Here is a 13,097-nt window from a genome sequence, read left to right as displayed (position 1 = left end):
TACTCTGTTTGTTCTAACAAGACTGTCATTTCAATGGCAGGTGTTACTACTACCATACCAATCTCAAGGATACTCATTTGAGCATCCTGGAAGGATGAAATGCCGATTAGCCCTTGATGGGGTTTGAGCCTTGATGTGCCAGTGAATGGTAGGTCTCAGCAGTAACTGCACAACTCACTGAGCTATCTTACAATATCTGCTTTGCCAGTTTTCCTCCTCAGGGTCTTTACTCTATGAAAGACTCACTGTCTTTACTATGTGTAGCACTGAAAAGAACCAGTATGTCGCTGTACCATTTCCTGAGTTTTTTCACGGAGATCACACCTGTTACAAGTGTAGTCAAATAAAATGATGCGGGCTGTGGAAAGTTCAAGAACACCCACACGTTTGTGGGTATTCACAAACTTTTCCACGACCAATGCTCAGCTACTTAAATTTACTCCCACCGAGTGCAGGAGCAAATCCCTTTACACAGTAGTAATGAGAAGAGAACGCCAACAAATTTGTGGGGTCGTAGCTTAAGGTATTTCTCCACAGATAGAACAAAAAAACTGTGTGATTGCACTCAAGGAAAGTCATTTTCTCACTTCCACAGAGTGCACAACTGCACTTGTGCAAGTGGCTTCACAGAAAAATAAATTTCAGAATTGTTTTTCAGAAGTGCACCTGGAAACATGCCACTGTCACAACATTCCAGTCAGTGCTTAATTTGATCCAGTGGTTTCCAATGCTCGGCACCGTGAGTTAATTGTCAACACCAACACTTATGGCAGCTGCCACATGGTGGTGCTGTTTGTATAATTTAGAGATGAGCAGAAGAATAGCAATTGTCCATTTTTTCAGCATACTTTAAAAACAACTAACACCTGCCACCCAAGCCATTGTTATAGCTCGGGGGCCTTTAATAGTCTGAACTGTCTCACTTGTAGCAGTGTACTGGTTAGTAGTTGTGTAGGTACTGTCATTGGCAACACTGATAGTGGTAAGGAGTGGTGTAAGCTGCAGAGGTCTCCTGACTACAGCCCTGGCACTTATTGTTTTACAAATTAAGCACTGATTCCAGTGGTAACCTCTGAGCCTCCCATATATCACAAATATTTATAAGCCTTTAGCAGAAATGGGGCTGCCTGAAGGTATTACACCCCTGTCACCCTTTCTAAGGGATTTTACATGTACATGTGGGCATACGCAGAAGCTGTTGATACATTTTGAAAAATGAATGCCACCATTAACCCATTTACCGAGGCGGACATTCCGTTGCGGTGAGGACGTTCTAAAGGGTGGGCGGGGCTGCGTCGGCCAACGGTCGTGCGCAGCACCAGGGAGGGAGTGCTCGCGTCGGCCGTTGGCCAACGCGAGTACGAAACAGGTTAAGCCTTACTGTACTTAAATTAGACCCCTTTGTAGGGTTTGTTTGCCCTTTTTGCTGGGCTTTTGATATTACCTAAGTGCATTGGGCAGAAACTATATTTAGTCTAATATCTGACTGCTGTGTGAGCTGAAGGAACCTCTTCCATGTAACCTTGTCTCTCTCCACTAAGGGCATGCACGCTGATTCGCCAGAACTCCAGAGGCAGCGGAAGTGACATTACTCATCCTTTGCAATACTCCTTTGGAATCACATGGTTGACCCCTTGACTTGGGCTTTAAGTGGGATGAAAAAGTGCGCGTGGGGAGGTCTCTAAAGGCAGTGTGGCGTATGTAATTAAGGCTATAGTTAAACATGTAAACCAACTTTCTGTGATTTCCTTAGTGTGCCTCCCAAACAGTATTTTGGTTCCTCGCTGAGCTTTCAATATTGCATCTAGATATATAACACAACAACTGACATTCACCTAAAAGCAGCCAGACTGAATTAAACATTAGAGGCCAGCGGTATGGGTAGTGGTCTTTGGAGTGTCTCAGTCACTCCTATTATGTTCACCCTGTGTAAGACATGTACGCCCTTTATCTCTCCACATCTCATCCATTTCCATATCTTACACGCCATCCCTTTCCCCTTCAGCACTCTCTTTTCACTCTCTCCCGAATGCACTTCCTCGCATCTCTTCACTTTATCAACTCCTAAATGCACAACACTCCCACTCAGCTATAAGCACGCGTCTTCAATTAGTTTTGCCTGGTCAATATTTTCACAACTGTGCACTTTTTTCACACGCATTTAACAGAATCACAATTCAAAATGGAATATGTGACCATTGCTTGGTGCTCCGCAGAGAGGCCAAGCACTGGAGGCCCATGTATTCTGAAGAACTTTTTGACCCACTGACCAGCAACGTGAGAAACTCACACTGCCTTCAACCTGAGCTCTCAATTGTGGCCCTTTATAAACGCCTGGAGGTGACGCTGTTCAAAGTATGTACTATGCAACAGTAACATGCTACACGAAACAAAAATACAGAAAAATAACATCCTAGAAATAGCTTACTTAATCTTGAATTCCCTAAGAGTGTTAAACATGGGAAATAGAAACAGAAACTATGGGGCATATGTATCAAATACCGTTATTGCGATTCTCAATAGCGATTTTTACAGAATCGCTATTTGAGAATTGCAAAACGGGATGTAATAAAATATTTGCCAATATTTTGCGATTCCTTGGCATTCCTTAATTGCGATTAGCAAATTTCAAATCGCAATTAAGGAATACCTTCCCATTTATTCCTATGGGCTAGGAGGCCCTTAGGAATGAATGGGAAGACATTCTCAATTTGCGATTCGCAATTAGAGAATCACAAATTGAGAATGCAATTTCAAGGGTGCCAGGGTGTCAATAGGACACCCTGTTGCACCCCTGAAATATGTATGTGTGCACATGTGGCGCACATACATGCCCGAAAGGCATGTATGTGCGCTACATGGCACTTTGGAAAATGCAAAAAAGTGAATTTTTCAAAGAAATCACAAATTACCACCAACTTGAAGTTGGTGGTAATTTGCGATTCCTTAAGGCCAAATCACACTTTTTCTGTGCTTCATACATTGCATTTAAGGAATCGCAATTTGCGATTCCTTAAATGCAATCGCAAAATAGAGAATCGCAAAATTTGCAATTCTCTAATTTGCGATGATACATCACAAAAGGCGTTTTCCCATTTGCAAACGGGCCGATTATAAGAATCGGGCCATTTGCAAACGGGAAAAGGGCTTGATACATATGTTCCTAAGTCACTGACATGGATTACCTTAACGTTTTTACATTCATTGTTCAGAAATTGATCAGTTTCAGCCCTTATAGTTAAGAACATCAATATAGTTTTATTTTATTTATTTATTTTTATTTGCTGGTTTGTATAGCGCTATGAATAAACTCCCGAAGGAGTATCTCCGCGCTTATGACAGCTGTGTTACAGAGTGATGTGAGTAATAAAAGTATTAACTTCTATTTTATTTTTATTATTTGCAATAAATAAATGATCAAAATCCAGAATAAGGGGATTTAGCTAAAATAGACTAAACAAAAAAGTTTTCAGATCCTTTCTAAAACGAAGGTGGTTGGGACATTGTCTCAAGTAAAGTGGGAGCGCATTCCAAACATGAGGGCCCACCACAGACAAGGCCCTGCCACCTAACCTAGTTTTGCTAATTTTAGGTACGTTCAGAAGCAGCTGTTCACTGGACCTAAGGGAACGGACAGGAACATATGGAACAAATTTTCTTGCCAAATATTCTGGTCCCAAATCATGGAGACCCTTATGAATGACACAGCAGGTCTTAAACTTTACTCGAAGGCGTATAGGCAGCCAATGAAGTTTGTGTAATAAAGGTTTCGATGGAGATCTGGGGGGGGCATTTAGCACCAACCTGGCTGCTGTATTCTGCACTACCTGCAGACGATCTAAAACCTCCTCATTTGCACCTGCCAGGAGCCCATTACAATAGTCAAGGCGGCTGATCACCAGAGCCTGAACTATGGTTCTCCTATGGGTGTCAGGAAGAAATGGAAAAATCCTGCGGAGAAGACCTATCACATGAAAACAAGATCCCACAGTGATATTAACATGCTGTTTCATGGTCAACTCTGGATCCAATCGAACCCCCAGGTTCTTGACTATTGATGTAGGTTCAGGAACTGGGCCTAAGTCCAATGGCCACCAATCAGGGGACCACTGGGCCTTGGCTTTACCAAAAAGCATCACCTCTGTCTTTCCAACATTACATTGAAGAAAGTTGGAAGACATCCAACTCGCTATTGCCTTCATCCCATCGGAGAAAGATTGTATAATCTCCGATGTTAGTTGTTTAAAAGGGAAGAGCAGCTGTGTATCGTCAGCGTAGGACACCGGACAGAAACCAAATGCTCTAGTTATTTCTGCCAAGGGGGCCACGTAGGTGTTAAACAGGGTCGGACTCAAACACGATCCCTGCGGGACCCCCTTGGTAATCTTAACCTCTTCCGACCTAAACTCACCCATGGTGACACATTGGGTGCGGTTGGAGAGGAAGCTCTTGATCCAGTCCAGTGCCCTATCGCCGATTCCACTCACAGACAGTCGTTCGATCAAGATGTTATGTGAAATGGTATCGAACGCTGCCGATAAATCCAGCAGCACCAGGACGACGGAATAACCATCGTCCGGGTACATACGTAGATCATGTGTTATCGACAGCAAGGCCGCTTCGGTGCTATATTTTGGCCTGAAACCTGACTGTGATGGATCAAGGCTACCTGAATGTTCAAGGTAGTTGGAGAGATGTTTATTGGTATGCTTCTCAATAATTTTCCCCACAAATGGTAACAGGGATATCGGCCTAAGATTAGACATATTGGTCCAAGGAGATGATGTATTTTTCCTAATAGGTCTAACTAAGGCCGTTTTCCATTTCTGAGGGACGTTGGCTGTTGTAAGAGAGAGATTCACCAATCTCTGAATGTCGGGACCAAGTGTTCTCCCTAAAGGACCCATAAGCCTGGCTGGGAGTGAATCAGCCGGGCTCCCACTTTTGATGTCAATAAGCAGCTTCTGGACCTCTAACAAGGAAATTTGAGGGAAGTCATTAAAGGAGTGGAAATTGGTAGACATAGGTTGTACCATACTTTGAATATCTAGGCTTATCAAAGTAGGAATGGATGCCTCTATCTTTTCATAAATGGCATCAATTTTATCAATAAAAAAGGTTGAGATACTATCGCAAAGAGGTTGTGATGCCATATCTGCGCTTTCACATGCTATAGGTTTTTAAAAAGTGTTGACAATCTGGTACAGTACCTTAGAATTATTACCAGCTGCCTCTAACTGTAGAGTAACATGGTTCTTACGTGCAGATCTTATAGCTTTGTGATATATATTAAGAGCCTTATGGTAGTTGATTTTATCTTCCTCTATGTGGGTCTTTCTCCAAGTCTTTTCGGACTTTCTAGCCCTGCGTTTTAGACTGCGCAGTTCTTCCGAAAACCAAACCTCTTGTTTCCTTGCAGGGAGTTTTTTAAAAGTTTTCAGCGGAGCAATTTGTTGAACCGCATTATTTATGTCTAAATCCCATTTGGAAAGAGCAGTATTGATATCATCTGTAGGTAAAATGGAAGGGGAAGAATATTCCTGTTCAAAATTAGTATTCGTAATTTTATGCCATTGTCTTCGTTTAGATGGAATTTGAGCAGGAGGAATAGCATATGCATTTTCCTCCGGCATAGAAAACTCAAGCACAAAATGGTCTGTCCAGTGGTACTGTTTAGGTGCATAACATTTGATACCAGAAAAATTGGATATTATCATATCCAAAGTGTGTCCTGCTTGATGTGTAGGTCCCGTATTACATTGTTTTAGTTCTAATAGGGATAGATCTGCCAGGAAGGATTGTACCTCACTATTATTTTCGTCCTCGCTATGAATGTTAAAATCTCCAAGCAACAAGAAATCACTATGTGGGCGTACATGAGGTGCTAATGTTTCCACTAACAGTTTGGAAATACCTTTTATGGGGCCTGGAGGGCGATAAACCAGAGCTCCTCTTCTACTATGTTTAGCTGAAAAACCGATCCTAAAGATCAATATTTTGAGATCCGGATAACAACATTGATCAAGAACCGAAACCGAAATGCTATCTTTGAATACAATAGCTATTCCCCCACCAACTTTTTTGGGTCGATCCATTCTAACAATCTTATAACCCTCCGGTATACCAAGGGTGATCGCTGGAGTGGAGTGGGGCTTAAGCCATGTCTCTGTTAGGAAACACAGATCGGGTTTATATGTAGAAATAAGGTCCCAGACTTCAATATGATGTTTTGCTAAGGATCTTATATTACATAGTAGGTTCTTTCCACCCTGGGCTGTAACCGTAGAGATATTAACAGTGTGTTGTTGGGGGGATGTATCTTTGTCTATCTGAAATTGTGTATGGCAAGATCTACACGAAAAAGGTCCTTCAGGAGCAAAAATGTGTGAATGCTTACAATTATTGTTGTTTGTAGAAGAGTTAATGCGTAAACACCTTAAAGCTCGTGAAGAGTAGATCGTCCTAAATACCTTTAGATCCCCCGAATTTACTGCCATGGCCCCTGGCCTCGTCCGGACGCGGACGGGCGCAGACGGGCTTCTCTCTGGCGCGTCTCAGGCGCTTCGCTGCGCGCGACCGCTGCGAGCTTTCTGTGACGAGGGGGCTAAATACCCCTCTGTGTGCAGCAGCTAGAGCGCTGACCGCTCGGAGTGGGCGGAAGTCACCTGGCTCTGCCTGACCCGCCCTCCGCTCAACGGCACTGGTTGCCGAGTCGGACCGGGGCGGGCAGGACGAGAGATCGAGCCCAGGCTGTGTCAATGGTAAATTTACTTTAAAGCGTGTGAGCCCCTGATTGTAGCGCTAATACACAGAGATTTTGCTACAAGCCTATTAAAATACGGCGCTTTAAAAAGTCATTCAAGAGTTACAATATTAAAATTGATAGATTGCATCAATCGCTCGCAGCATGCAGCGTCAGCGGGTCGGGGAACACTGCCACTGCCCTCTTACCGCATTCGCCGCCTGCTCCTCGCTGCCTAAATACCCCTCTGTGTGCAGCAGCTAGAGCGCTGACCGCTCGGAGTGGGCGGAAGTCACCTGGCTCTGCCTGACTCGCCCTCCGCTCAACGGCACTGGTTGCCGAGTCGGACCGGGGCGGGCAGGACGAGAGATCGAGCCCAGGCTGTGTCAATGGTAAATTTACTTTAAAGCGTGTGAGCCCCTGATTGTAGCGCTAATACACAGAGATTTTGCTACAAGCCTATTAAAATACGGCGCTTTAAAAAGTCATTCAAGAGTGGGACCCAATGTATGTGTTTATAATTACTGCTCAGTCTGACACCCAAAGGGACCCAGCACACTTTTAGCCATGATTTTACCCCCACCCTTATCCAGTCTTAAGCCTCCTGCTTGCTGCTAAGGCCTAAGGGAAAAGGAATGAGTGCAAACAACAAAAAGAGTCCACTTTCAGCTCTGTTTATTTTCTTTTCCACATCTGCTACTTTCATGACCTATGGGACCACCTGTAGCCAGGGCAGTGCCAGAAGTAGTTGGGTAACCCTAAGTGATGTCCATGGCTGAGGGTCTGAGAGGGGAGCTTTTGTGCCATGAAGCTTCGTTCCCTTTGTCAATGTTTTCTCTAAATGGCGTTTTGCACACACGTGCCAGAAACAAGGCTGTACAATGCATGTCAATGCACATCACTTTTTGTTAGTTTTTGGTGACCAAACCATTAATCTAAGGAAAAAATAATATTTGTGAAGGGAAGGCTTGGAAGAAGATAATTCGTAGTGATCGAGGTACGTGCTGGCTCTTGACAGGAGGAACAGAGATGCAAACAGAGCGCGCTTGTTAACTGCTTCGCTCACGCCTAATGGCCATCACTAGGGGAGTGCAACCGGGCTTCATTTTCCCCAGTTTTTATCTGGCTTGAAATTGGCCCACGGGCATTAGAGCTGCTTTACATGAGCACCAGATTAGGCAAAATCAGATTATTATTTTTTAAGGCACAGGAAGATTACGTTATTTGCCCAGGAAACAGGTTGAGACGAGCCTGGTGTAATGGTGCAGGGCCCTAGGCCCTCATGCATGCTAAATGACTACACACAAACACCATACTTGGATGGTAGAACTGTCCCAGGGCACGTGCACCCGGCCTCTTTTATTGGCAGGGTCAAATGTCCAGTGACGCCTGTGCTGGATGGGTGTGGGGTGGGGTGTTAGCCAGACCTCTGGGAGTGGCTGGTGCATTACAACAACTAGACCAGTGAGCAGGAGCTCACTACACCTGCTACTCTAACCTGGTGCCTCAGTTCCAAGGTCAGTACCTCTGGCCCTTAAGCCACATTGTGGGAGGTGTGGTGCAGTGACCAGGGCAGCTGACTTCGGAGCACAGGGTTCAGGGCCGGTTCTAGGATTTGCGAGGCCCCTCTAATGTAGATAAGTGGCCCCTTGCAAGGAGACCATTCACAGACACTTTGGGAGGCCTATTGTCCAGCATTTTGTCACCCCCCACAGTTTTAACTTTGAGCCCACAAGCATTACTCACACCTTCAGTCCGATAGGTGTGAGAATTGCTTGTGGGCTAAAAGTTAAAACTATGGGGGCGCCAAAATGATGGACAATGGGCCTCCCACAGTGTCTGTGAATGGGTCTCCTTTCAATTGAAGGGAGCGTCTCCGTCCCTTATGTATCCAGATACCATCCCTGAGAGGCCCGGAGAGGGGGGCCCCTCCATTTCAAAGAAAGGTGACACCTTTCTTTGAAATGGATCGCCAGGGACCCGACAGGACACATCACCAGTACGTGGCCCCATGCTGGTGGGCTGAGTGCGAGGCCCTGGGCAGCTGCCCATGCTGCCCATGCCTAGCGCCGGCCCTGACAGGGTTCACGTCACGGTTCGATCCCCATTGGCAGCTTAGCTCAGCTCAGCACCATGCGACTCTGGGCAATAACTCTCTAATTTCCACGACGGCCCCAGTGCCTTGAGATCAGTAAGGGTAAGTATTTTGCGCTTTACAAATACGGATACATCGCCTGCCCACATTTACGAGGGAAACCGTTAGCGTGCAATATATATTTACCTAATAAAAATCAGACCTGACGTTTTCGTAACCTTACGCGACCACTAGATGGTGCCATTTCGTGTGTTTCCCCCCTACCAAATACCAAACAACGGTGCATGATGCTACAACAGCTGTGGCCGACTGCAGGGCAGCAAGTTTCTGGAGCGCGTCTCTGAAGGGCAGAGCATTTTTCACAGGGAACTGAAGCAAGTAAGGAGTATGCACAAAACAGTGAGTCCTTTAACTCGATGGGTGTCATTTCCTGAGATGGTCGCTTGCGTGTAGTGCCGCACGCAGGAAGCCACCCAACCTGTCTTCAGGCATGTGAGGCTTCCAGTGGCATGAACAGAGAGGCAACAAGCATTGAAAATGCAATAGGTCTCGCAGCATTAGAGTTAGTGCATTTAGAATTGTTTATGGGTTTTTTGTTGTAAATCTTTTGCATTTTTATTTTTTGTAGCCAATGCTAAAGAATTACAAATCAAAAAAGCAATAAACATTTGTAAAAGCTTTAACTAAAAATCCTGTGAGACCTATTGCACTGTGTGAGGGTGAGGTGTTGAGGGTGAGTGAGGGTGGGGGTGAGTGAGGAGTTGAGTGTGAGTGAGGTGTTGAGGGTGAGTGAGGTGTTGAGGGTGAGTGAGGTGTTGAGGGTGAGTGAGAGTGAGAGTGAGTGAGGGTGAGGGTGAGGGTGCAGTGGTGTGCTTCCATGCCTGAGGAACTGAGCCCTTATGCAATGAACAATTGAGGAGTTTTACCAGAGGAAGCATGATGTGCGGGTCTAGAAGACAGAGCTTGGCAGGAGGAAGGGGATCCTGTGAGAACAAGATCGTATAGATTGTGCCAAAGACAAAAATGAAGGCAGGTCCAGAGTATCCCACAAGTCCAATGTCTGGTGGAGGGGAGGAGAGTTAATCGAAATCAAAGCATCAAAATCAGCGAGCAATGGAGCGATATATAAAAATCTCCTTTTCCTCTCAGCAGATTGCTGAATAGCCTGCACTTTACTCATGAAGAAAAGCACCAATACCTCGCATTGAACCTGAGATAGTAGAGCCGCAGGAGCTGCTGGGGTCAGAGAGCTCACTGACTATTCCAAAAAGTTTTACAGTTCTTAAGTAAAGCTCTCAGATCCCCTCTTGGGGTTTGTTCATGCTATATAAAACTTCAATAAATAAAGAAGTCCATGCGGTGATTTTATATCAATATGAATGTAATAAATTAGTAGATATAAAGCGCTACACATAGCATAACATCAATAACTAATACAGCAAATGCATCAGTGTCGGATGGATGGCTGGTGAGTGGACGGGTGGTAGATGAAGTTGGTAATGCGAATTATTGGGTGGAATTGTAGTGGGAGCTTAGTCCATGAGAAGAAGGAACAGACAGATGAATGTATCAATGGATGGGTGAAAATATTGATGAACCAGTAAAGTCTGAAGCAGACAAAGATTTCAGTATATAGGTAGGTAAAGCCTGAAACATTTGTAGAGTTTGAAAGAAGGCTACTCTGTTTGTAGCTTTTAGTAGTAATGTATTGAGTCAAGTAAAGTCAACTAACAGCCAGAAGACACCTAATTTGGCGACAAGTCAGAACGAGAACATTCGATGGGAGAAAAACCATTTCTCAGCTTCCAAAGAGTAGAGTATGTTTGGTTATGTCAGCAGAGTATTTAATCCATAATAAGAGGTGGGAGGTGGTACTGGGGATGGGGTGCGCTGGTGTAATAATAAAAAAAAATCCTCCATGCCCATGACATCCTTGCGTATACCTAAAAGGAGCACTGCAAGATAGTTGTGTGTCAGCCACAAACTTTTTCCATTCCTGCGTCTATGTGTGTCGGAGGAGGAGGAGGAGAGTAGGGGAGGCACGGCCTAGCGGCCGTGCAATCAAGAAGTGAGGGGGCGGGAGAGTAGGCAAGGCAGGCGGCTGGGGGGAGGGGGGAGGAGAAATGCGACGCGACATGGCAGGCAGGGGAGGGGGCGGAGCGGGGGTGTGGGAGGAGTGCGGGAACAGACAATTCACAAGCCAAACATTTGTTTATCACTTTCAACAAATATGTGCTGGGCATCGCCCAAAACCCCTACGAAGTCACGTGCAGGTAACATTGTTTCCGGAAATCCGAAGAGTTGTCTCACAGTGAACCTTCGGGTCGGACTAACATGTGTGTGCGTGTCCCAGTGAAAGACAAAAGCGAAGTTCTGTTAGCCCAATTTTCAAAGTGCGCCTGAGTATGTGTCGCTTATGGTGGGGTGGGAAACACCGAAACTCTAAGCACTTGCACACTTGTGCAATTGGAGCCAGATAGTGGGTGATTCAAGTGCTTCTTTGTGTAAATCCTTAAATCATCGTTCGTTTCGACACAATCCAAACATAGATGTGAATCGTCGAACCGCTGTCTGTCTTCGGCAGTGGGCGTGCCATTGGAAGGCTGCCCAGTGAGCACAAGTGCCAAGCTCACCCGGACTCAAACAAAAGCTGCTAGGCACGCGCCCAATATCTCGTCATTCATTTGCTGCCATCACCCACGGGTCCCACGTGGGTGGGTGAAGATAGTGCCGCCTGTTTACTGTAGCAGTCTCCTCAAGTCCAAGTGGTGATGTAAGTGCAGGGCGGATAAGGGGCCCTAAAGTGCGCATCTCAAGCAGAGTATTTAATCCATAAAAAGAGGTGGGAGGTGGTACTGGGGATGGGGTGCGCTGGTGTAATAATAAAAAAAAATCCTCCATGCCCATGACATCCTTGCGTATACCTAAAAGGAGCACTGCAAGATAGTTGTGTGTCAGCCACAAACTTTTTCCATTCCTGCGTCTATGTGTGTCGGAGGAGGAGTAGGAGAGTAGGGGAGGCACGGCCTAGCGGCCGTGCAATCAAGAAGTGAGGGGGCGGGAGAGTAGGCAAGGCAGGCGGCTGGGGGGAGGGGGGAGGAGAAATGCGACGCGACATGGCAGGCAGGGGAGGGGGCGGAGCGGGGGTGTGGGAGGAGTGCGGGAACAGACAATTCACAAGCCAAACATTTGTTTATCACTTTCAACAAATATGTGCTGGTCATCGCCCAAAACCCCTACGAAGTCACGTGCAGGTAACATTGTTTCCGGAAATCCGAAGAGTTGTCTCACAGTGAACCTTCGGGTCGGACTAACATGTGTGTGCGTGTCCCAGTGAAAGACAAAAGCGAAGTTCTGTTAGCCCAATTTTCAAAGTGCGCCTGAGTATGTGTCGCTTATGGTGGGGTGGGAAACACCGAAACTCTAAGCACTTGCACACTTGTGCAATTGGAGCCAGATAGTGGGTGATTCAAGTGCTTCTTTGTGTAAATCCTTAAATCATCGTTCGTTTCGACACAATCCAAACATAGATGTGAATCGTCGAACCGCTGTCTGTCTTCGGCAGTGGGCGTGCCATTGGAAGGCTGCCCAGTGAGCACAAGTGCCAAGCTCACCCGGACTCAAACAAAAGCTGCTAGGCACGCGCCCAATATCTCGTCATTCATTTGCTGCCATCACCCACGGGTCCCACGTGGGTGGGTGAAGATAGTGCCGCCTGTTTACTGTAGCAGTCTCCTCAAGTCCAAGTGGTGATGTAAGTGCAGGGCGGATAAGGGGCCCTAAAGTGCGCATCTCAAGCAGAGTATTTAATCCATAAAAAGAGGTGGGAGGTGGTACTGAGGATGGGGTGCGCTGGTGTAATAATAAAAAAAAATCCTCCATGCCCATGACATCCTTGCGTATACCTAAAAGGAGCACTGCAAGATAGTTGTGTGTCAGCCACAAACTTTTTCCATTCCTGCGTCTATGTGTCGGAGGAGGAGGAGGAGAGTAGGGGAGGCACGGCCTAGCGGCCGTGCAATCAAGAAGTGAGGGGGCGGGAGAGTAGGCAAGGCAGGCGGCTGGGGGGAGGGGGGAGGAGAAATGCGACGCGACATGGCAGGCAGGGGAGGGGGCGGAGCGGGGGTGTGGGAGGAGTGCGGGAACAGACAGGGTAGGAGGAGGAGAGTAGGGGAGGCACGGCCTAGCGGCCGTGCAATCAAGAAGTGAGGGGGCGGGAGAGTAGGCAAGGCAGGCGGCTGGGGGCATGTGCACGCGCTT

At 46.3% G+C, this 13,097-nt stretch overlaps 1 protein-coding gene across 1 annotated transcript in view; it reads right to left on the bottom strand.

Moving 5' to 3' along the window:
- The window catches only part of LTK (leukocyte receptor tyrosine kinase), a 678,246-nt gene that overhangs the window by 17,344 nt on the left and 647,805 nt on the right, over nucleotides 1-13,097 (bottom strand). The gene's annotated exons all lie outside the window — the stretch shown is intronic.

Source organism: Lissotriton helveticus, chromosome 9 (assembly GCF_964261635.1).
Source record: "Lissotriton helveticus chromosome 9, aLisHel1.1, whole genome shotgun sequence".
In the NCBI taxonomy this organism is placed as follows: domain Eukaryota; kingdom Metazoa; phylum Chordata; class Amphibia; order Caudata; family Salamandridae; genus Lissotriton; species Lissotriton helveticus.
This window is presented reverse-complemented; position numbering and strand designations above follow the sequence as displayed.